Source organism: Ambystoma mexicanum, chromosome 12, assembly GCF_040938575.1.
Source record: "Ambystoma mexicanum isolate Mex_15411 chromosome 12, UKY_AmexF1_1, whole genome shotgun sequence".
Classification (NCBI taxonomy): Eukaryota; Metazoa; Chordata; class Amphibia; order Caudata; family Ambystomatidae; genus Ambystoma; species Ambystoma mexicanum.
Window position 1 is genome coordinate 1,194,307,318 of NC_090936.1, and position 25,661 is coordinate 1,194,332,978.

Consider the following 25,661-nt stretch of genomic DNA (forward strand, 5'->3'; position numbering starts at 1 on the left):
AGCGCTCAGATACCTGAGGGTTTGTAGCGCTATATAAAAGCCTAATTATTATTATTATTATTATCTTCAGATACTTCTGAGGCTTTTTATAGCAAAAATCTAGCTTTGCGAAAGTTCTTAACGATTTAATTCCCCCAACTTTTTCATGACTAGTAACCCAGCCCCATTTCTCAGCAGCATTCTTGAAAGATTTAAGAAGGACACCTTCTCCTTCTTCCCAATGAGAAACCATTCAATGTTTACAAATAATTTCACACGCTTTTGAAATCTCTGTAGAGCAACAGATATCCTTTCATCCAAAGCACTTTTCATGATATACATTATAGACTGAGCTTTAGCACAACTGATCCTTATATACATCTTTCCTCCATTCATCTCAATCAATGTTGACAGGGAAATTAAACCTAGTTCATGGCGAATAGCTGCCATAGGGGTATACTTGGTTAACCCTAACACTTTCCTCCATATCACCCCTTACTGCTGATCAGCCCATTCCCCCCACTCTTCAACTGAAGTTTTGAATCCATACAAAAAAGCAGCTGTACATTTTTCTTTGTAGATGCCACATAGTAGCATAGTGTAAAATGCCACATAGTGAGTATCCTGCGGTTCTTTTTGAGAAGATCCTAATGGCTGTCATAGTGGACAGTGCCTTAGCAGTCTTATTTTCCCGTGCTCTAAGATTTTTATTTTTTCCAGAAAAAAGGTCAGACCTCAGGTACCTATAATGCTCAGTCTGACTGATCAGTCCTAGCTGACTCCCAATAGACTTTCTCTCCGAGCACTTAGTCCCCACTGCCATAAACTGAGTCTTAGGTAGATTGATCTTCAAACCATTATTTTCAGCATACTTACAAACTTCTTGGGCACTTTTTACAACTATATATGTACTATCCATAATAATAAGATCGTCGGCATATCCGGTCCAACCAATCTTATTATCACCTATCTTAGGAAAAGCATTTGATTTGTCAACAAATATCGTCCCAAAATCAGATAGGAATAAATTGAAAAGGTTAGGCGCAAGTTATACCTGAAATAAATAAACCAAATACAAATATCTAACCAAAGTTCAAACACTGAAGAACAAAATATTAAAAGAGGGTTTTGAAAATCTCCCCCCTCTTTTCACAGACACCACCACAGAAGCTTTTTCTGAAGTGTCGCCCCAACCCATGGGAAGTTACTTCTGTCTCCATTAGATCGAGACTCGTACAGAAGACACAGATGGAGACGTGTTTTTCTGTAAGATTTTTCTGCACAATGTCGAATTAATTTTTTCATTTCAAACAAACGATGGCACAGTCATTAGTCCTTCTTTTCCCTATTATTTTAGGGAACTGGATACTGGATTTCATAATTCAAATACCCAGTAACCCAAGCTCAGACTTCCTAATTTACAGTCTATGGACCACAGGTGGGTGTGGTGCTTGAGTCTGTAATATTAAATATGAGTCATCACCTTTCAATTATCATTTGGGGAGCATAAGCTCTTTTTCACAATAAGCTTCTTGTTGTTTATGTATTTTTTAGATCACTTAATGTATATCAATGGGAAATGAAACTGGTCTTCCAGAAAAAATAACCAATGTCCTGATGATGACCCAACACTCTAGTGACCACCCCAGACAAGGGTGGTACATTTCCAATGGCCGGAACATATGTCGAGCAAAAAAGGAAACCTAATGTATTTTTTCCTATGTCATATATGCATAAAATTATCAACTGTTATGCTCGAAGAATATTCAATTTGATTAACCCCATTATTGTAGAAGTCTTTGTTGAATGAAAGGTATGATTGATGATCACAAGATCAATTTTTGTAATGTGCTTTTTTAGTATGTGTTTATGAAAAATCATTAAAGAGAATTTTGTTTTGCAATTAATGCTTTTGGCTTAAATAACTGCCCCCTATAGGTGATAATCCTACTTATCAAGAAGTTAGTTCCACCTCACCCTATCCTGTTGTACATACAGGACCTCTAGAGAGGGGTAGTCAATCTGTTACGTTCCTTATAACCTTCCTGATAGAGACAGGAACGCTAAGGCCACCACAGTTGTTCAATCTAACTCTTGCTGTATCGTTTTTATAAATCATTGGGCGCGCATAGATGAGATGGTCTGGCATGCCCAATTTCTGCAGTTTATTCCATAACCAAGCTCTTTCTATGGGGCCAAATGATGAAGAGAAATCAACAAATAATATATAGAGTGGTGGACCTTTCTTTGAATTTGCCTCCTCAATCAACGGACTAGTAGTTAGTATATTCACATTTGTCGAACATCCTTTTCTAAATCCAGTTTGAAATGGACTGTAAATATTTGTATTAGATATCCATAAGTTGATTTATTTTACGATCAGGGTAGAGAAAACATTGCTAGTAAAATCAGTCAAAGCAAGTAAACGATAATTCTCAGGGAGTAGTCTAGACCCCTTCTTCAATACTGGGATGATATGGGATGTCGTCCAAGACTCGGGAACCACCCCAGTAGAAATTACTTTACAAAACAATATCAAAAACATGTCCGCCCAGAATTCAGGGTTGTCCTTAATAATCAGGTTACAGAGACCTTTGGGTACTGGCACCCTGGAAGATTTCATTCTTTTAATGATATCAGCTATAGCCTCTAACATGAGGTTTACTTCAGCCAAAGATCTTACTTCCAGGGGAAAATCCTTCCCTTCAAATGTTTTACTGAGAAAGGTTACCCATATCATTTAGTCAATGTTGCAGATAAGATTCCCCTGGGTGCTTCCAGTGGCAGATTTAAATGTTGCCCACATTTTCTTGGAGTCCCCATCAAGTAGGACTCTTATCATACTTTGCCATATTATATTACTTTCAGAAGCATAGTATTACTTTCTCCAATTTTGGTAGCCATGTCTTATTTTAACCTTTCTGATCTGTGCTTCTTAAAAGCTCAGATTCATAGGCTCTGTGGCTCTACCAGCATGTGCTTTCTTTTTCTTCTCAAATACAACAATCTTATCGTATGGTTTATCCCTTTTTGCCCCAGTTTCCATTGTGGGCATTCTTCCCATATGCATAGAACCATACATACATGAGGTAATCCATCCTACTATCTCCTCAGCTGTCTCCATAGATTTATACTCCATTCGAAGGCCTCTACTCCATTTTGCTACCTTGCCTAAGTTTTTGTCCGACCAACCCAGTCTGTTGAATGCAGAATTCACGTCAACTGTCCCCACCCTGTCCCTGCAGTAGTTTATGTTAGCAACCAATATCATATTTATACTGACAATAGCATGGTCACTAAATTCATTAAAGCTGGTTTGGAAAGATTGAAACCACGGTTTCAAACCACAGTGTTCCAAATCATTGTTGGGAAATACATCATCCACCGTTGAGGAAAATCGTCCATTGGAACATATATGTGCCAACTATCCATCCTTATTTCCCACACCATTGATCATTTTTAATTCAATATCACCCAAGAAGGTTCTCCACCTTTGATCATTTAAATCATTTTTGCTCTTTATCATATGGTCCGATTGGGGACCATCACTATCTCGCCCAATCTTGGCATTCAAGTCACCTGCTAAAAGTATGCCCACAGCGGCAGAACCACACACAGCATATTCATGCATACTAAACTGGATCTCCAATCTATGTTCATCTCCGGAAGGATCATAGATATTAAGTAATAGTATTTTTTGTTCTACTCCCAGTTGAATTTCCACACCAATAACATTTTGTACCACCCTTGCATGGACAATTACATCAATGATCAAATTGGAAATCCCTGCTGGGATAGATGTGTTCATGAAAATTCCAAAGTGCACACTCACAATCAAAGGCATCTTGGCACTAGAGTTGTCATTAGTCACTGTCTGAATGAATCGCCTTGTCTTTGGTCGGTTTGGAGTGTCTTTGTCCGGGGTCTCTAAGGGTGGCACTTGTACTTCCTCTGCTAAAAGTAAAAGAGGATTTCAGGGTAGACTCAGGGGTTCCCTTGCTCCCAGAGTCAATGCCCCAGAAGATGCAGTACCTAGTGATCTAGAATGTGGCTACTGCTCCGCACTTACTCCCCAGCTTGTTTCTGCCACTTTCCCCCATGCTGGGGATCAATGTGTGGTCTTCAGGCTATACATCATGGAAGCACCCCTTTTGGTCATAGCTCGTTTTATTCCAGCCAGCACTCTTTTCCGCAGCAGCCTCAGTGTGCTGGTGTCCTTGCACACGGTTTTGACTGAGAGTGTGCATGTACTTTAGGGAATTGTCAATTCCATTTTTTTTTGGAAGTGGGGAAGTTCCCAAAAACCAAAAGGTCCAAAGGCAGCCTGGCATCTGACCAAACCTGAGCAAATACGGCAAGTAACATCCTTGTCTATATAGGTGTGTACCTCAACCAAAGTGTGGCAACATGCTTGCCTCAGCAGGTCATCTCTTCTGCTCTCAAGGGTGCCCTGCATGTCATGTGGTTATGATTAAATCATTCAACGGGAGTATCCTAGTAAAAGTGGTATAGTGAAGTTCTGGTCGTGCATTCCACTAGTTCCAGAATTTGCATCACAAGTTGAGATTCAAAATCGAGACACTGATTGTGGGGAATCGGAGCGGCCCATCTCTAACGCATAAACCACTTCTCTGGAATATTGTCTCACTGGTTCAGTCCATCTGGCCCATTGTGGGAAAGGCCAATGCTTTGCTCTTGTGAAGGGGTTTCTCTCTACAAGCATATGCCGCGTACCTCTGCTGTCCATTTCCAAGCACAGAAAGACTGTGCACACAATGACTGTTGGCCCAGTGCTTTACAGGTCTTGCAGGTAGTCATACAGCCATGCTGCAGTCTTGTAAGTGATTGCTACATTGGGCAGAAGAGCAGCAGCATTCCACTACATGACAGCCCAGGCGAGGTCAGTAAAGTTGGTTTTAGACCGCTCTGTGAGTACCGTCTATTTGAAGATGGCGGTTGCTGGTCATGTTATGGAGCACAGGACTGAGCGGCGAATGTTCTGGGTTGGACCAGCCAGCTTAGTAAAGAACTTTCTCACTTAGCATCAGGGGCTTCCTCTGCCTCAGGAGAGCGGGACGATTAGCTCCCTCTGTGGTGAAAGAGGGTACTGCCTCGCTTTTATCTCAGCTCCAAGGAATGCAGCTATACCAGGGTCAGTCACGTGAGACAGACACATCTCACCTCTGCATCATATGGATGGGACCCCATTGGTGGTAACATTGAAGCAGCCTATGCTCGTGGATTAGATTGGGGGTGGGGGGCTGAGAATGGTATATGAGGCTTTTCCTCTGGCCCTGAGCAGCTCAGTCGAGTCTGTTTGTCTGTCTTCATAGGTAGCATCTCATCATCTTGTCTGGCCTTTGGCAGCAACAGGTTTTCACCCTGGTTAGGACTAATGATGAAATGCTGAGACTACACGAAGGCATCCCGTGAAATATAGAAAGGCCACCTTCAATATATAATTGAATCATGTCTTGTCATTGCAGATAGTTAGCTTAGTCCAGAGAGGGATTCATGAAACTTCTCAGTGGCTTCCCATTTCAAGGCCAAGAACACCAGTTTCTGCCTTGGAAGTTCCCCTTGGTTGAGTTTGTTCCTTTTCAATGCAATGGGTCTCAGGTTGATGTCAGCGCCCTGGATTAGAATGCCTCCTATTTCATCAAGACAGGAATTAACAAGGAGGATACAATTATAGTCATCTATATTTTTTATATAGCGCTTTAATTTAAAGCGCTTTACATAGGGCATATTTACATACATTACTATTATTACCCACTCGAAATTGGTACTCATTTATCAACCTTGGAAGGATGAAAGGCTGTGTTCGTTCCTCTTCAATGCAGTGGGTCTCAGGTTGATGTCAGCGCCCTGGATTAGAATGCCTCCTATTTCATCAAGACAGGAATTAACAAGGAGGATACAATTATAGTCATCTATTTTTTTTATATAGCGCTTTAATCTAAAGCGCTTTACATAGGGCATATTTACATACATTACTATTATTACCCACTCGAAATTGGTACTCATTTATCAACCTTGGAAGGATGAAAGGTTGAGTTCGTTCCTCTTCAATGCAGTGGGTCTCAGGTTGATGTCAGCGCCCTGGATTAGAATGCCTCCTATTTCATCAAGACAGGAATTAACAAGGAGGATACAATTATAGTCATCTATTTTTTTTATATAGCGCTTTAATCTAAAGCGCTTTACATAGGGCATATTTACATACATTACTATTATTAGCCACTCGAAAATGGTACTCATTTATCAACCTTGGAAGGATGAAAGGCTGAGTTGGCCTTGCCAGGATTCAAACCTCCAAACTGAAGATCAAACACAAATCACAGCAACAAGCGTTTAACCCGCTGAGCTGTTTTAGGACATTGTGTTACTGTGTTGGCCAGGACTGATGCTTCAGCTGGGGTCTGGTTAGTTTTGGAAATATGTGCTAACATGGCCATCTGCTACCATAACCGAATTTCATACCTGCACAGAGCTGAACCAGAAAACATAAACTACAAGCACGCCTAGCTCCTATCTGCCCAAATAATCTCAACCCTTCATATTAACTAACAGGCAACATGACTACTTCAGTAAGTGTGCACTGGGACTTTTTATCTTTTCACACCTTGCTTCCCGACACAAAGGCACTGCACGCTTTCCGCTAACTCCATAAGCATTCAAACAGTCCACTTTTAATTTATTTATAAAGCGCCAATAGACAACAAGCATCAGGGCGCTACATGTACACAGGAGACTAGCAAAAGACAGGACGGATCGAAAAAATCAGGAGCAGTTCGTCAGGGTGGGATCATTCAAATGAAACGTTGAATGACAGGATTCCAGACGTAATGCTGGGGGTACAGCATTGCAAAATTGGGCAGCAAGGACAATGAAGACACCGTCTTGGGACAGACAGCAAACCACCGAGGCTGGAACCGAGTTGCCGGTCGGGGACATAGAGTTTGATTTTGTCCTTGAAATAGAGAGTAGCCTTCCCATGAACACATGTGTGAGCCACAGAGAGTGCCTGAAAACGGATTCGTGCAGACACACGCAGCCAATGAAATTCCTTTCTAGCTTGAGTGACATGTTCCCTTCTTAGGATATCAATGATGATATAGACAGCATCGTTTTGCAGTGTTTGACGTCTCTTTATTCCTCCAAATCTTGCACCAATCAACAGAGCATTGCAGGAGTGTTTGCGGGGCGCAATAATTAGCCTGACCAAGGTTGCACAGTTTTTACGGGACAGGAACGGTTTGACGTGCCTATTGTGAGCTACCCACTATGTCATCAACATGCGCATCGAAGCTGATGGCGGCATCCATGTGCGAACACCAAGCGCTTTAACGTCATCCCTGATCTATATACGGTTGTTTTCAATATTCATGTGGGAGTATTCAGGACCTACCTCGGCTATCGCGGGCCGAATATCATTTATTTTATTTATTGTTATTTATAACACGCTTAATACCAGCAAGGGGTTTCTGCGGTGGAAGGAAAGGTGATGAGACTTGTAATATGAGCACAGGTAACTTTATTAGGAACACAGCGCCCCGCCTGCATCCGCATTCAGCCAACCACTCTCTCTCTGCTTCCAAAGCTTCTCCAACTCCACGCACCTTCTCACTTCAAACCCAAACATTCCACAACTATCAACACATGCGGACGCTATGCATTACATCTAGAAGTCATGGCAACAGATAGAAGAGAACACAACACCACCCCCCTCCCTTAAAAATAAAGAATAACAAAATCACAATATGTTACAAGAAACCCTAAAAACATTTCATAACCAAAAACATTGAATAACATCCAGAAAGTAGCATGAGTGGTTTTAGTTCATTATATAGTCCTTAGACCACACAGGAGGTCTTTTAATGCTTCCCCTTTGTAAGAAAGAATCACCTGAGCACATGTGTGCACCTTCATTGTTTCTTTCGCTTCCTTCCTGTGTATGACCTGTATACATCGGTACATCCCTTTGTACATTTACCACACCTTCTACTTCGTCGATAACATCACTTACATTCCCCTCTCTTGAATTACCTTGAGCAGCATCATCAAACAACTCAATGGCACTTCTTCTCCTTCTTTCAAATCCTCCCTCAGCACTGTCACTCCCCGACCATCTCCACTTACTCACTCTATCCATGTTCCAAACAGTACCATCCTGAATTCTGACTGCATGTCTGAACACCTCCTTAACTTTTACCGGGTCAGAATATTTGGATTCTCCCTTCCTTACTGCACACCCTTTCTTTATTCTCACCAAATCACCTGCAATAACTTTCAACTTGTTTCCTTGTAAATGTCAATCATTCCTCTTATAGTATGTCTTCCTCCCTCTGTAATTAACCCAACCAGGGTTCAATAAAGTATTAGGAATTCTGCCTCTCATTAACTCAAAAGGGGATTTGCCTGATTCTCCCCCAATAGTAACCCTGCTCCTCCAAATCCTATCTCTCAAGGCATCTTCTACAGACATGTTGTTGCGCAAAGCCAATTCTATAGTTTCCACCACAACTCTATTACATCTCTCGACCATCCCATCAGTCTGGGGATGGTACAACAATGAACATTTCCAATCACTTCCCAAATGTTTTGCAAAATCAACATCTCTCTGCTTTTAAATTGCACTCCATTATCACTTATCATGCATTTGGGAAAGCCTTCCCTTCTAAAGACTTGCAATAAGAATTTTATTACCTCTGCCGTGTCAACTTTATCCACTAGCTTCACCTCCATCCACTTAGAATAGTAGTCCACCATCACGATTACAAATGTCTTTCCTTGTATGAAACTCCTATATGGTCCTACTATAGCAATACCCAATTTCTCCCACGGATTCTCCACTTCAGGTATTTTGATGAGTACACTCTTAAAATTCTTACAACTTTATCACTATTCTGGCATGGCCAACAATCTCTTACAAATCTCTCTACTGCCAAATCCACTCCTGGCCACCAATATTTGGTTCTAACATTGACTTTTGTACCCAAAATGCCAGGATGCCCCTGATGTGCCTTTTCTATCAACTCCACCCGCAATACTTGTGGGGGAATTAATTTGTCATTTCTTAACAATAGCTCCTCATCTACTGAATACTCATCTCTCACTTCCCAAAATGTCAAACACTCTTCATCTAATCTTTTCCTTTCCGGCCAACCTGATCTGGTATATTCAGTAATTTTAGACAAAACTTGATCTTTCCCTAGTTCATCCAACCATACTTCTTTAGAGGTTCCTTCAAATACAGAAGCTACTATTTCTGTTTCGTCACTCATCTCTTTTCTGGAGGCACGTACTACACTTACTGCTCCTTGATCTTCATTTTCTATAGTTTGTTTTATATTGCTTTGTGTAGTATTTTGAGATACTTCTAGCTTTTTAGCCTTCATCTCCTTCGAACACAATAGACTATGTTCTACTCTTTTTGCTATCGCTAGAGTCTCGTGTAATGATGGATTCCCTACCATACATAAGGGAATCGGAGGAGAGGAAGGAGTGGAAGGAGAGGGAGGGAAGTTGAAAAGAGAAGGAATACGCCTGTCAAGAAGGCAGAGGTTGGGCTAAGAGCCCTAGGACACGAAAGTGACAGTATGAAAGACATTTGGAAGATGCAAAGTGAGTCAAGAGCACTTCCCAACTGGTGCCTCCAGTAATGGGTGAAGAGGAGAAAGGGGAGAGGACAGAGACCATATGTGGGGTCCATAGGTTAGAAAAAGGAACATCAAAAAGAATGTCTGTGACAGTCTGTCTGAATGAAGCATTGATGTAGGTGTCTGCGATGGGCAGACCAGTGTTGAAACTCAGGAGTCCCTTATTTAGTTTCATCCGACCAGACTTTGTGAGGGAGGAGTATAGGAGATGGAGAACCAGTTAAAAAAGATAGTGGAGATGGAGTGCACCTTGGGGGAAGAGACAAGAGGTGAAGGTGAGGGTGGAAACCGGAGCATAGGAGGGGAGAGGGTCAGGCACTATGCAACAGTAAAATCACACCAGGCGGCCATGCAGACAGATCAGTGAGCACGCTGGACACGCTCAGGTATACAGATCATTAACAAATTGGTAGCTCACCTAAATTCAAATCTAGCCAAAAGCACAGAAAGCAGTTCAGAATGGTGGTGGATGCACAGTTGGGAGCACATCTAAAAGCGCAATGAATTACATCTAGATTCAATAGGTGTAGAGCCAGAGATTTAAAGCTCAAGGTATGGTATTCTGAGTACAGTAAGGATACAGGCAAATTGAGTGGCAGGAGATAACAACGGTATGAAACAGCTGAAAGCAGCACTTGGAATCAGGGACCAAAGTCACAACTGTAGTACGGTTAATTCAGTGTGCACAAGCGTACTGGTGATAGTGTGCACAAACGTACTGGAGATGAAGGGACCAAAGTTACAATTGAAGTCAAATTCTGGGAGAGCAAAACGTACCAGTTATAATGGGTCTGGTAGATGCCAGTAGAGTTAGGAAGTAAGTAGGTTGGTGCAGCAGCAGCTGAGGAAAGGCTCAAAACATGTACGGGTGGTGCCAGAAAAACACGTACAGGGCCCAGCACGAGGATGAGACGAAGATCCAGTAGAGCCAACAAAAGAGGCCCATATGAGGTGCAGGCATCAGTCGGAACCCAGGCCTGGGTGGAATACGCATGCAATAAGAACAGGCATGCGGGTACAGGCTAACAGGAGGCACCAATGAGAGGTGGGAAGTAATGGAGGATAACAAAAAGAAAAGTGTCCGTTATTGCTGGACACTCCCGTCCCCTGCACTCTTTATGTACTGACCATAATGTTAGTCAAACGTTAATGGATTTCAAGACATTAGATTTTATCATTATTATTCTACAATGTTTACACAGATTTCAAGACATCAGATTTTGTCATTATTATTCTACAATGTTTTCACTCACAGAAAATATGTTTCAACATATGTGTAGTTTAGTGAGCTAGAAAATACACAACTTATTCGCAAATATCTTTGGAGAAAGATTCAAACAATCCATATACAAAGAATAAATTAAACAGGAGCTTGACACGTTTCGGGATACAATATCCCTTCCTCAGGAGCACAATTTGTCAACGTCAACATTTCCAAAGGTTTACATCAGTCTTCTGGCTTTTGCTTCCACTTTCTTACAAACTCTAGAATGTAAATTCAACACTATTATTAGTTTTGTCTATTTCTCACGGTTGTCTTTGCATAAGGATATATGTATATATAAGTAGAGGATCACCTGAGAAGTAGTCCGAGACTGGAACTCTGTTTAAAAGTAGGCGACTAATCTTCTTGATTGGCTGCGCGTTCATGTGTTCAATACGCTGTTCTTAATTGCACTGCAATCTGTGAAAACGTTATACAATAAGTGATGTCACTTATGTCACTTTTGTATATTCAACACTGTGGTGTGTGGTTTAATAGTTGAATTTCGAAATTCTTACCTCCCAATATAAGGAAACGCTGTATCAAACGAGTTTCACTCCATGATCAAACTCGTTCATTCCAGTTGTGGGGATCTAAAAAGAGCCATAATGACCAGATGCCATTTGTAATGTGCGCGTCAGCCTGTTACTTTCCATTGTGTATAGTCCGATAGACTTCTTATCTAGGCGTGACAGTATCTATAGGCATACTGTGAGCCGAGAGTATGGCCGTCGTGCGCTTAGACCAGTGTATTTTGTTCTTTCCCGTGCCTTCTATATGGATCTGCAAGGCCAAAACAATAGTGATTAGCTACCTATCCTAATGATTGCAGCTGGTGTCTCTTTGAGGATCATATTGGATGTCTATCTATTGTGCTTACCTCTAGGTAGTATGCAAGGTGAACCCCATGGAATCCCAGTGAGAATGCAGAGGCATACAAAATGGCTGCTTTAAATATTGATGTATCGCACGTCCACAAGCCTATGCTTACAGAATGTTCTAGTCACTCTGGAACTAGCAAAGATAATTCTCTATAATAACTGCTTCTGGTTCCAAAAAGACTATTTTTTGCAGATATCAGGCACTTCAATGGGATCATTGATGTCCTCCCACCCCCACACGAACCTATTTATGTATGTGTTTGAAAACCACAGATCCTGGTACATCAAGAATGGAAAACCAATTTGATGTGCTTGAAAAGATTGGAAAGGTCCCAAGGAAGAACTAGACAGATTCCTTGATCGACACCCAAGAATGAAATTCACACTTGATATAGGCATACCTAGTGTTCACTTCCTTGACATAATCATAACTCCAAAAGACCACAAATTTATAACATCTGTTTACTGAAAACCTACAGATGTCTACAACACACTGCACTATGCGAGCTATCACCCCTCCATCTCAAGGATAACCTACCGCTGAGCCAATACATTCGCTTGCATAGGATGATCTGTGATGAAACAGCGTATGGAGAAGCCATAGAAAATATGACAAAAAGATTCAGGAAAAGATGATATACAGACACCATTCTAGACAATACATCTAAGAGAAGCAACACCCAGAACAGAACAACTCTCCTCACACCCAAACCCACGAAAGGTGAACCACCGTTTGTACACTTGATGAGATTTTCTAAAGAAAGCTGACAGATTATTTTTTTATTTGTTTAATGTGATTTAGTCTAAGAAAACTCAAACTTTACACATATTATAAAAATTACAAAATAAAATTTAACAATTATATAAAAGTAGATACAACTAATCGGTGATTCACATAGCACTTAAAATGATTCCTACATCAACTGTTTGGCCGCTTTGATTCTTATACGGCCACCTACATGGACACAAATAACAGCTCAAGTATTGTCGCAGTACCAGCTCTTTTCCCCTGGGCTAGGCAAAGTTATTACTATCTTATCGATACCTCATTTTGACATTCCTAACTTATATTCAACTTTTAGCCATATGTTGTAAAGGGCAATTAATAAGGTCATATTCCCCGAGTTTGTACAATAACACCAAAAGGACAGATCTTTCAAAGTTTCCAAGTTATGTACATATTTGCCGAGTAGCAACTCAATAGTATCGGCCATTTCTTGGCAATCAGTTAGTAAATGTCTAGCTGTCTCCAGTTTATCCATTTGCTTACAGAGACGTCAAAATCGAACTTCACTAGGAATCGTTGCTCTGCTCCCCAAGTTCATCATAGTTGGTAACTGTTCCATTCTAAAAAGAATGATAAATCGTCTAAGTCTTTTAGCTGGACAGAGGTTCAAATAAGTCTGTGGCTGCATAAAGTTATAGTTTCTAAATTGAACAAACTGATAACTCTTCAATGTACTCAGATGAGCAAAGTTCTCTAGCCAGTCCCACAAAGCAACCCTCTTTCCAAGTGCATTTATAGCAGGCTTCAAGAAACTGACTCCTCTATGGTTCCAACCTATCTCCGCTAGGTATTTCATCATGGGTTTGAATAAAGTGCCAGTGATGTAACCTTTAGTTAATTCCTGGTGAACTGCCGTTAGTAGGGGATTGGAGGTGGCACCAATCATCCTCAGAAAAAACCCAGCTCTCTTTTTTAACACCACTGCTTTTACAGAAGGGAGTCCTAATTCTAATTTTATAAGAGCCATCGACACACCGGGGGGCAACCTCAATATCCGTCGCCAGAATATTTCCTTCAATAACTTGTAGCCAAGCCAGATCGAGAGTTAGCAAGGCCTCCAGTCCATATGTAATCATGGGAATGAACACTTGAGCATATAATTGTCATGTTGCCCACAGCATAAAGCCACCCTGTGTACGAGTAAAGTTGGCCATCAAGGCCGTGACTTGGGCAGCTCTGATAGTACGTGTTTGTCTACAGATCTTATAATCCCCATACGGTTCGAATTCTACCCCTAGGTAACGATATGAATGAGCGTAAAAAATAGTTGTATTGCCCACCACAAGATTGACCCGGGTAACTCTTTTATGGGTATATCTCAGTACTTTGGTTTTCTCTAAATTAATAGTTAAACCATTGTTACTGACATATTCCCATAATACAATTGCAGACCTTCGCAGTCCACATATGGTGTTATCTAGAATAACTAGATCATCTGTGTAGGCTAACAGTACACAAGGGGATTCTCCAACTTTGGAGGGACAATTTTTCGTGGCTGATAATGCCATTGGTATGTCGTGGACATATAAATTATAAACTAATGGTGTCGTGACACACCCTTGCTTCACCCCCCTATTCTGGAGTACCCGATTAGTCAAATGTCCTTTCTGATCTAGTTTAAGTCTGACTTAGGTGTTTAGATGTAAAAGTCTAAGATAATAAAGTAGGCCCTATGGACAGCCCATATCTTCAAGTTTCACCCATAACCGGTCTCTGGGAATGGAATCAAAAGCCACCGTAAAATCAATATATATATGCATAGAGTGGTGGCTGCCCCTTAATGCTCGCTCTGGTGCATAAAATATCCTTAACCATCAGGTCAGGTTATGGGTAGTGGAGTAGTCCCGACGGAACCCACTCTGAAATTTACACAGGATGTTAGCTTCGTCTACCTACTTCTGTATTTTTCTAAGCAATAAAGATGCAAACAATTTACCTGTGATGTCTAACATTGACAGTAACCTGTAATTGGAAGGATCTAATCGATTTCCCTTTTTGAAAATAGGGATAAGAATCGCTGTTTGCCAAGAATAAGGTATTTTCCCTGAGGACAAGATCTTCTTAAACAGGATAGTAAGCAAACTAGCCCAGAAGTTAGGATGGTTCTTCATAATGCATTGGACCGTCCATTAGGACCAGGGGCTCTCGAAGCTTTCAGCACTTTAATTTTTACTAAGTATCGTCTCATGCGATACATCAAAGGGAGGACAAGATGGAGTCAGTCTTACTGGCATGTGGTCATCAGCCTGACTTTTTGAATTACGCACTTCCAGGAATTTTACCCATACTGCTCCACTTATAGGGTTAGCTAGTTGGCCTTTGCTCTTCCCCTTTGCCTCACTTAAGAGCGCCCAAATGCTACGCAAATTTCTAGAGCCAATAGTCTGAACCACTCGTTGGTATGAGCGAACACTCTCAGCCTTTTTGATATTCTTAATAGTTATCCTGTATCTGTTTTTTATTTTCCTGAACAAGTCACCATATTGTGGCATAGGTAATTTCATAGCCTTCAATCTTCGAAGCTCGGCTCTTAAGTCCCTCTTAGCATCCCTTATCTCTTTATTAAGGGGCTGCGTGTTACCTTCCGTTCTTAACATTACCCCCATGGAGCTGGCAGCATGTTTACCCGAGAAGGACAAAATCCAGTCTTCAATAGCATTAATTGATATACCACTGAAGTCAAAAGAATTCAGGATGTCCTGATGGATTAGGGATTCAGTAGCTAACCTTTTGTTCTTATCTGACCAGCTTATTCGGATTCCAGCATTATTGACCTTAATTTTTCCCATATTGGTTTGTGTAATAGGGTCCCTGGGGATGTTGAGTGTGCACCGGAGGATTGCGTGATCACTACAATTGTTTTTAATCACTTCCATATCCATCACCTGTAGTAACAATATGGGGCTCATAAAAATATAATCCAACATGCTAGAGGTTACACCATTAGACCATGTGTGTTTACCTGGGGAGTCGCTAATAGTGCGTCCATTAATCATTTCTAACTCCCAGCAGTCAAACAGACGAATCCAACCTTGTCCCTCAACAATCTTTTTCACATGAGTCATACTGCATTTCTCCTTTAACTTTGGATTCTGAGTGATGCCTCCCTCGCATCTCATATGACAATTGAAATCCCCCAAGACAATTACCTCTGAGTTCCCAGCTTTTAACATCCAAGTTGTCATTAGATCGTGTAGAGCATCCTGGATTTGATCCCTAAATGCAGCACCCGGAGGGTTATAGATACTTATTAGTAGGAATCTTTCGAGGCTACTCTCTCTCCCCAGCTCCACTTCTACTGCAATAAGGTAATCGTCTAAGTGACCGTAGAGCCGTTTGGAGACCAATTAATTTGTTACCCAATAAGTAGTCCCCCATAAGGATAACCTCTTGTGCCCCTTTTTGCGAATATTTGATGAACAACAAAACCATCTAATAACAAGGTGCCCATTGCCCAGGTCTCTTGTAGGCAAAAACAACTATGATTTGCCAATAGAGCAGTGGACCCCTCAGATCTTAATCAATGCGTAAAGCCGCGACAATTCCAGGACAAAACCGTAAAATCTCAATGATTCGCTAATACCCCCGGTAAGGACTCCAACAACCATTTTAAGACTTGCTTCGCATCGGCAAGTTCAAGTTTTTTTCCTTCAATATCCTTAACGCTGACTGTTTCACTTACTGGAATAGTAAGTTCTTCTTGTGCAGCATTCGGGTCCTGCTCATTCAAATCCACATCAATGTCAATGTCCACTGATCTCAAGTCTTCTTTGTATTTTCTAATAATCTTTGCTGTTGCTAAGAATTTACAATGTAGCGCATAGACATTGGGATTAGGACCATTTAGTGGCTCAACGAACAGGAAGTCTTCAGATGTAAAAACTCGAAGTTGAGGAACATAATTAAGCCTATTTAATAGTTCTGATCGTGTTAACCATTTATTTTTACCACTTTGGTGTAAGTTCTTTATCAGGCACAACCTGTTTTCTGCCGGATCTTTTACCGACTTTAAAGGTGTTATTGTCGATTTTCCGTTCATGAACAAAGATTTCACAGATTGATCTGGAGACCCTGTTGCTCTTATGTCTTCTTCCTGGTCAACAATCTCTAATACTTCCTCTTCGTCGACCGCAGCTTTCATCTTCTCTTGTTCCTTAAGAAGCCAACTGGTTAAATGGCCCTTAGCGGGTGGATTCTTGTTCCTGGATTTAGCTGCTCTTTTCCTTGCTTTTTTTTAACGCAGATCGGAAAGAGGCGAATCTTCCTCCAATGAGGGCAAAGTGTTTGATTTAATAAGCTTTTGTGCATTCTTTGCCAGTCTCCGCTGCTTCCGAGAGAAGAAGACATGCGGGCTTAGTTCAGGGTGTATCTCCGTCTCTTTGTCTAATTGTTCCTCATACTCTTCGGCAATCTGTATCACTTCAGAGAGGTTGGCTTTGATCTCTTCAACTTCTTTTACATTATGCTCTTGTGTCGCAGTCAGAGTGTTAGTATTAGCCAATATGCGTCCAGACATTTGTAAAAGAATGTTGAGTGCGAATTGCAGCAAAGCCACTGAGGACTGAAGCTCAGCAATCTCATTTGTCATAGTAGTATGACAGCCTAAGTCCTCTGTTTCTTTATCTGGCACGTCTTCAATGGAAGTCATCACGAGATAAGGGGAAGCAGATAGTCTACCAGACCTCTCTGAAGGTTTAAGTAGACCAGGTGACACACACACATGGAGCTTTCAGTCTGGTGCAGCGCTCTGTTTTCTACTGTCAGCCGGGTTTGTGAAGACATCTCCTTTTGAATACTTAAACACAGCTCCAGCGGGGAGTTGTTGTCGATATTCTCATAATTAGATGAACTCATTAAAACGCTGCTTCTAGGGTCAGGCACCTCAACTTCCTCAATTATTATTAAGTTGATATCCACCGGTGGATTAGGAGGAAAAAAACCTGTGATTGTACCTTGGCCCGCTGCAATAGAGTTCTTGTTTTTCTTTTTAGTCTTGGGCTTATTCTCCATGGTTATCACTTCAGAGTTCTCCTTACCGGGCTACATTCTTGAGTTACGGAGAAAATATCTGTTCTTAAGAGCCCCTCTTCCTGGTGGCATTACAGTCACAGCAGCAGCAGCAGCACCGGAGTGGATGGGAAGTGCTAGAATGTTACTTTCCACCAGTTCTTGTTCTAGCGGCCTCCACTCCTGCACTGCTCCAGCTGCTATGCCAAACCCCTGAATAGTGGTAAAAATGTAGGGTCAAAAGATGCCACCCCCAGTAGTTATCATCAATTAGTGGTACAGAGATGGTGGGTCAAGGATTACTTTTGCTTTTGGGATCAAAGGCACTCAGCCCGCAGTCTCCCAAATGATTTCACTTGATCCACCAATTGCAATCCACCAATATAAAGCTTAGTACCACTATATAGGTCTAATTGGGCCAAAAGGTCAGCAAAAGACCATGCCAATTCACCAACTCATTTCAGAGCAATAACATGGCTCGCCATAATGACTCAATGGCAGGTCGTAGCTGAGCTGCTAATGGGATAAGGGAGGGGAGGCAGTCAGCTAATCCCAAGCTGGCAATTGTTCACCAACTTTCTTTCCCCACCCCCCACTCGTATCTTCCGCACTCAAGGTTTTTCCCCCTCACCAAAAGTCATCGTGTCAGCTACCAGGCGTTCACCCAGGGCACACGAACGCACATGAATGCCCGCACAGAGCCACCCCCGCTTTCCACGTCGGCAGCTCCAGCAAGGTTCCAGTAAGGTTCGGAGTGTAGCACAATCCGGCTGCCAATCAGCCCGCGTGCATCTACCGCGCGTCCACTCCTCCAAAGACTCAGAGACTCGGAGACTCAGAGACAAAGACGAACGCACTCTCCAATACTCCAAGACCTCAGAGGAAAGAACCCAAAGGACATCAGGTCATCAGGCTGCACCAGCTCTGAGTCTACGCAGGGGCACTCGGCTCAACACTTGGCGCCTCCGACAACCAACAGATTAATCGAATCATGAAGAAAAAGGAAAGATTACAAAACAAGATCCCCAACTTACCAAACTATTTCCCAAACCACCAATGATAGCATACATCAGAGGTAAAAACCTTTGGGACCATCGCGTCAAAGCCAAATATGGGACGTTCCAATGTCTTCATGGCAGCCACTGTAATAAAATACAAATAGGATACTGCGTGGGACATTCATGTGCAGGACAAAAAAATCCCCCTTAGAAAATGTACGACCCGTGACACCAAATTTCTGATATACGTACTTATCTGTCCCTGTCGAAAGTTCTATGTGGGTTAGACAACCAGGACAATTAAGGAGAGACTTACAGAACACAAATCCAACATTAGAACGAACAATTATGCGTCACCAGTAGCCAGGTATTTTACAGAGAGCAGACACTCAATAGCACAACTTAAATATGTGTTTTTGGAGATGGTCAAGTCCCCACCAAGGGGAGGAAATACTAATATGATGTTACCTAAAATGGAAATGTTTTGGATCCACGGATTGGATTCTATTGCACCCACAGGTCTCAATGAAGAATTTTGCTTAGCTCATTTCTGTAATTAACAAACCAGTACCATCTATGGTCTTCTAACCATTTGACTTTACATGTTCTGACAAAAGACGAGTAGCTTGATTTAATATGATTTAGCCTGGTGTAATCAATTTTAGCCTGATGTAATCTAACTAATACAGCAAACTTATGGTGCTAGATTGCATGAACACACTGTTTATAAGTGAAATATTGAATGGACAAATGCTGAATGTACAGATCGTGTCTAATTCCATGAAGACATATGTGTGAAGGGATAACTACACTTCAGATATACATAGTATTGCATATACCACTGATATTGCTATCTCTCAAGACTGTCTAAACACCATCATGTTGTTACAATGAAGTACCTATTTTTAATCATAGATGCCTTGATATGTGTAATATATACTTACCTCGTATATTGGACTGTATTGTATGAGTATCTATAGAGTGCAGGCAAAGACCGAGAGGCATCAAGGCGCTAGAAGGAGTGAGAGAGAGAGGGTACTACAGACCGCCAGGGCTAGAACAGATGAGTTTTCAGATTCATTTGAGAAACAAGATATTCTGAAATGTTGTGGAGCTAGGCAGTCAAAGCAATCCAGAGTAAGGGGGCCAGTAACGTAAAGGATCTTCCTCTGGCTCCGGCCCGACGGAATCTGGAAATGCATAGCAAAGATTGGTTGGCCAAGCGAAGAAGCCTGCTGAGTTTGTAGAGCACAAGCCTAGATCATAGAAACTGTGTGGGAGTGAGGGGCCAATGGGCCCCTCTCTGCCATCACTTCTCAGTACAAAACTCGGACCAAGTGCCTCTAGTGGTGGGTACGCCCCTCGCCCTTACGCGATGTTAACCTTGGGTTACATTCGCATAGAGGGGACCACCGAGCAGGACACGGGGCATCAATTTTTTGTACCCCCTTTCGACTCCATCTTGGTGACCAGGCCTCACTGCGATAGTACAAAATGCCTCTCTCCCTTTTCCCCGCTGCAGCAGCTCGGTGCACATGGCGCCCACCCTCGTTCCCACTCTGACTGGAAAACTCCACAGCTCCATTCTCACGCTGAAGCCAGAGATGCTTGCAACAAATAATAAATGTAACACATCTCTTTTCCTCTGAGATCACTGTCCTGCATGTGAACCAACATGAGCAAAGCACATAGCTCGTCCATCTCCACAAAAGTGTCCTTGCCCTCTTACCCTCGCCAGTTGAAACTTATTGCCATTCTAACCCTACGTCCTTGCAAGGCATTCCTTTCATGTGCCAGACTGCTGACCATTCTATGAAGCCCACCCAACAGACCATCAACTAACATTAGACCCCTGCTGCAGTATATCGTGCCCAATACTAACTAATGCCACATACCTGAGATTCTTGTGAGACTAACCCTACAGTTCAATGACAGTATTATAGTGGTCAAGACTCGTAAACCTGTGATCCGTATAACCCAAACGTCACAGATGTTATAGATACCTGTGTGATTCGTATAGTGACATGATAAACTACTGAGTGTCTTTTGATCAACCAGTATTTAGTGCAGAAATAGAAGAGGTGTGGAGTGACTTAGACGAATATGAAGAGGCAGCTGCCGAGGCTGGGTCCCCACTGCCAAACCGCCGTTACCCAGATACACCATCGCCACCACTATGACAGGGTAGATTAAAACAGCGAGGAGGAAATATGATGGTAAGTTAAATAAAGAAAGGCGCGGTAAGTAAGGTAGGAAAGAAACACAAGTTACAAATGCCATTGATACATAAAGGAGCAGGCAGGCCACACTACATTCTATGGGCTCAAATGGATAAAAACAACTTGCTGAAAGTTCTCCCCCCACTATCGGGAGGGGCTGGGAAATGGATACACGCATTTGAGAAAAACACAGCAGGAGTGCCGCTAGCGATAGGGGATGTGAAAAGTGTATTAGTGTCAGCAATTGGTGACCAAGCAGACGCAGTGTGGGAAAAGGCCGGATTCCCCGGGGTAACGATGAGTTGTGACCGCCACGATGGGTCGGCGTTTAACAACTTTCGAGCACAAGTATGGGATGTATTGAGGCGCACGTTTCCAGATATTCCAGATTTACATTTAGTGATGCAGTGCACAATGGAGGAGAACGAGGATCCTACGCAATTCATACTGCGGGTGCAGCATTTATGGAGAAGCGAAACTGGCACGGCGTGGAACCAGTCCACCGCCTTGTTCTATTTTATCATCAAAAAAGGGGCTCCCGAAGGAGGTACAGAAGGCCTTGGACAAAATCGCTAGGATAGAAGCCAAGGGCTGGCCTGAAATACAGAGTATAATTGTGCACCACTGCAGGAGGATCAAAGAGAGAGAAAAGGAGATAGCACAAAAAAGGCTGGCAGACGAGGTGAAGCTGGTACAGAAGAAATTAGTGAAGGTCGCCACCATCAATGCCAGCGTAGCCACAGACAGAGAAAATGAGGGGGATGAAGGAGCGGGAAACAGACCAGCAACAATAGCGGCACTCCGGGCCACAGGAGGACAATGACTGTGGAACGGAGAAGAGCAATACGGTGGACAACAGTGGCAAGAAAGACCAGCAAGAGGAAGAGGTGGGTACCGTGGCCAGAGAGGGGGGTTTGGAGGTATGGGAAATAGAGGATTTGGTGGTCAGGGAATGAGAGGCGGACCACAAGGGTCATGCTGGAACTGTGGGAGATGTGGACACTACTCCAGAGATTGTAGAATGCGGCCTTCAGGGTATTTCCAGGGGCAACAGCCCATGGAGAACGAACAAGGTTGGGGTGCCCACACCCAGGTAACCCCTATGGACTACCGATGGGAGGAGGGAGACAGCAGGACCATTGCTATAACGAACCTCAGATGCAGCAAGGACAGTAACCACTGCCACAACCTATGGCAAGACAAAACGGGGTAGGAAACACAAACAGCAATTGTTTTGCAACAGCCGCAAACGGTGCGCCCGCACCATACCGTGGCGTAACAGTGGTTGGAGACAAGGGGCCTCATTACAACCCTGGCGTTAAGGGGTTAACAGCGCCGTAAAAAGATGCAGCGCCATTAAACCCTTAACACCCGATTCACACTTTAACGCCTGCTTTTTGCAGGCGTTAAAGTCCAACCCGCTAAGGGACCTTGGTGCTAATTACGGCACCGTAATTTACGGTGCCGTAATTGGCGCCTTCCCCATTCCCATTGAGCCCTATGGGCCAAAAATGGGAATGGGGAAGGGGCCATGGTGAATGGGGATTTACCACCCCGCTAACCTTGGAATGGGGCGGTAAATCCGCCATCCACCATGGCGGAATCCGGCATGGACCATGGTGCTAATAGCACCAGGGTCCAACACCAGGGTTGTAATGATGCCCAATGTCTTTTCAGTGCCAGGTCAAGAAAGACATTCAGATTAGGACAGCCCACAGGGAACACTTGCGTGTCCAGTCCTATCTACCACCCTATGTGCAGAAGAGGAACCACTAGTTGTGGAATCAGAAAAAATGCAATATTACGGCTGTTACACCAAGCAAAGGAAAATACACCGACACGGGCTTGTAAAGATTCCCAGAATATTTATTACAAAACTGAACTGTATTCAACAAAGTACACAAATAGCTATTTGGCGTCAATACATCACAGAGACAACCAGCAGGGTTCAATGTGAGCAGTGAACAGAATTTCCTAGCTGGACATCGACGCATTTATACATTTTGTAAAATGATGTCCAGCCCTCTTACAGGTTAATTATACACTGGGCTAGGGTCGCGCCAGGTTCACTTTCCTAATTGACATATCTTGTGCATGCGGTTTACTTTTGAATACATTTACTAACACACTCCATTATTCTTTAATTTAACATTTACATGCTTTACATACTGTTATAATACAGACCAAACAAATGTTTCACATATTATATTGGGATAGCATTACTGTTCTTGTATACTTGTAGTTTAACATTGCTAATTCAAGTAATCCCCTGTTCCCGAGGTCAACAAAGGACAAGATCTACATGACCCTAACATGTAGCCTGAAGGCAGGTTGGACATTAACTCTCGTACAGAGGTTGGAGAGGTTAAGGCAAGAACAAGGGCACACGAGACGGCAATTTTAGATTACAGGGTGACTTTGTACAAAAACCCCAAAATGGCGGTTCTAACCTAAAATGGAGGCTTGATTCAAGATGGTGGCTTACATCAATTTCTAAGGTCAAGACCTTGCCGTAGAGAGTTATTTCCGTACAATCTTAAGCAACTTGGCGTAGGCCAATATACATACAAATCGTTATAATAGGAGGCATAATTTAATATCCAGTTTGACAAACCCTCCTTTTGGCCTATGCCAAGTGCTAACACTACTTCTGATCTGCTTCCAAGTAACTCCATACGGCATCGTCCATACACCCTGAATAATTGTCGGACATATCTATTGCCATTAGATCTGACACCAGAGTTTCTTTCAACACATACTCTTTGGAAACCTTCTTTGGGGCGTATATTTTATGCCCTAATACACTTGTTGCTCGCGCGCAACATCCCCCTAACACTGAGCATATACCAGGGAGACACTGTATACAACAGCAAAGAAACAGAAAACTTCCCAAGATAATCAGCGGGGCCGAAAACAACTTCCATCCCCATGACCGTAGGAGGTCCCAAAACCATGTGCCAAGTTCCCAGTTTCCCTCAGGAACATGTACTTCTGAACTAAGAACATGTAGATTTTGGATAGCCCTAAAGATCCCCACTAATTTACATACTCCTCCTCGCTCTGCCAGGATGACATCTAATGCCATCCGGTTCTGAATAGCCCCTAATCTTATCGCTCTCTGCTCTAACATCATATTATAGAGTATGTCAGTGGTCCGGTTGATGGTTCTCTCCAATACTCTCGCTTGCACGCTGATATCTTCTGAATTCGTAATTTGCCAAAAAATGGCACAAAGGATTTCATAATATCTCCTAGAGTTTGCGCTGGAGTATCCCCTTTTACACCTCGTCGTGGATGAGTCTTCGAAATTTCTATAGTACTGTCAATAAATACCCCAGGTAATAGAATCCCTAAATAACAGGTTCCTTGCCAATCCCTGGGCAACCATGGAAATGCCACATTGCCGCAAACAAAATAGACAGGTTCGCCTATGTACAGAGGTCTGTTTTCACTAGTCAAATTCGCAACATTGGCGCACTTTCTAAAATTACCCATTGACCATGTTCCATTCCTCTGTATGCAGAAGGATACTGAATCGGGGCTATGATTAACAGAATAGGATGGAGGCGTGGCATCCTTATTACCTATAGGAGCCATTTTGAAAGAGATTAAAGACGAGACAATCTATCAGAGGGCCTAACAGAAGCAACGTTTGGCTTACTTCTATTTGCAAAAAGCGAGCATCCCAGGGGCATCAAAACATTCTTTTCAAAACTATTTAAATTTGTACCATCAAAGTTCTCTGAGATGCTGTCATTCCATCGACCAAAAAAATAGTGCTCTAAGAGAAGCATAACAGGCAGTTGTCAAAGGAAAGGGATAAATATACCAACCTAACCCCTTATCCCCATGTTGCGGTAGATGTGTACAGATCCGGCAATTGGTCTTATTAAGAATTGCATGAGTGGCATTCATTATTAACAAAAGGGTATTATTCTGATAGTTCCGTCTATGCAAAGAATCCCTAGGCGACAAAGTATGCAATTGCACAGAAGGAGTGGGAATAACAGATACATTTTCAATAGGTAAAAAGTCCTCTAACGGATATGCTTCCTCCAGATACCATAACCCAAACCCAACAGTTGCTAAAAATCCAGTAATTATCACAAAAAGGCAACAATATACTTTGGGGGTCTGCTTACATGCTTGATCATTGTCTCTGCTAGACAAATGTTTATCTAAAAGTTCGGTACGAGCGGTAGCGGGTGCAGGCATTGTCGTCTTCACCTGAAAAAACACCAATTGTTCGTTTGCTGGCGACTCCAGTCGCGCGTCTTCTTAATGTCTTTCCCACAACCCTTAGCCGACAGAATCTTCCAGCATAGTCGGGCCAAAAAGGAAAGCCCTCAAATGATTTTCTCAATCGCACAGTCAGACCATGCTGTATGTTTACTTCCTTGGGCGCAAATTATATTTTGCAGTTTCTGGTGAGAACAAAGTGTCGTCACTTCCTCCTGGAAGTGGCGAATGGACGGAAATGGGATCAGAAAAGGATTGATCCGGAAGTTCCACTGTTGGGGAGTGCAGAGACAAGATGGCCGTTTTGTCCGGCCTTGTGGATTCTGAAGCGGTCTCTGATTCTCCCTTGTTGGTTGTTGCTGTTTCAGGCACGCTAGTTACAGCAGTGGGAAGGGATTCTGTGTCTTCTGTATCGTATGGCACGGGCTGTGGGATCCGTTTGGTGTGCGTCGCATGGATCCAGTGTTTACGACCCGCTACCCGCACGGCAGTCTGGATGACTAGCAGGACTTGGTAGGGACCCCTCCACCGAGGTGCAAGGCAAGATGACCTCTCAAAAACCTTTGTGAGGATCCAGTCCCCCGGTCGTAGACTGTGACCAGGACCCTCGTAGTGCACAGGTAAT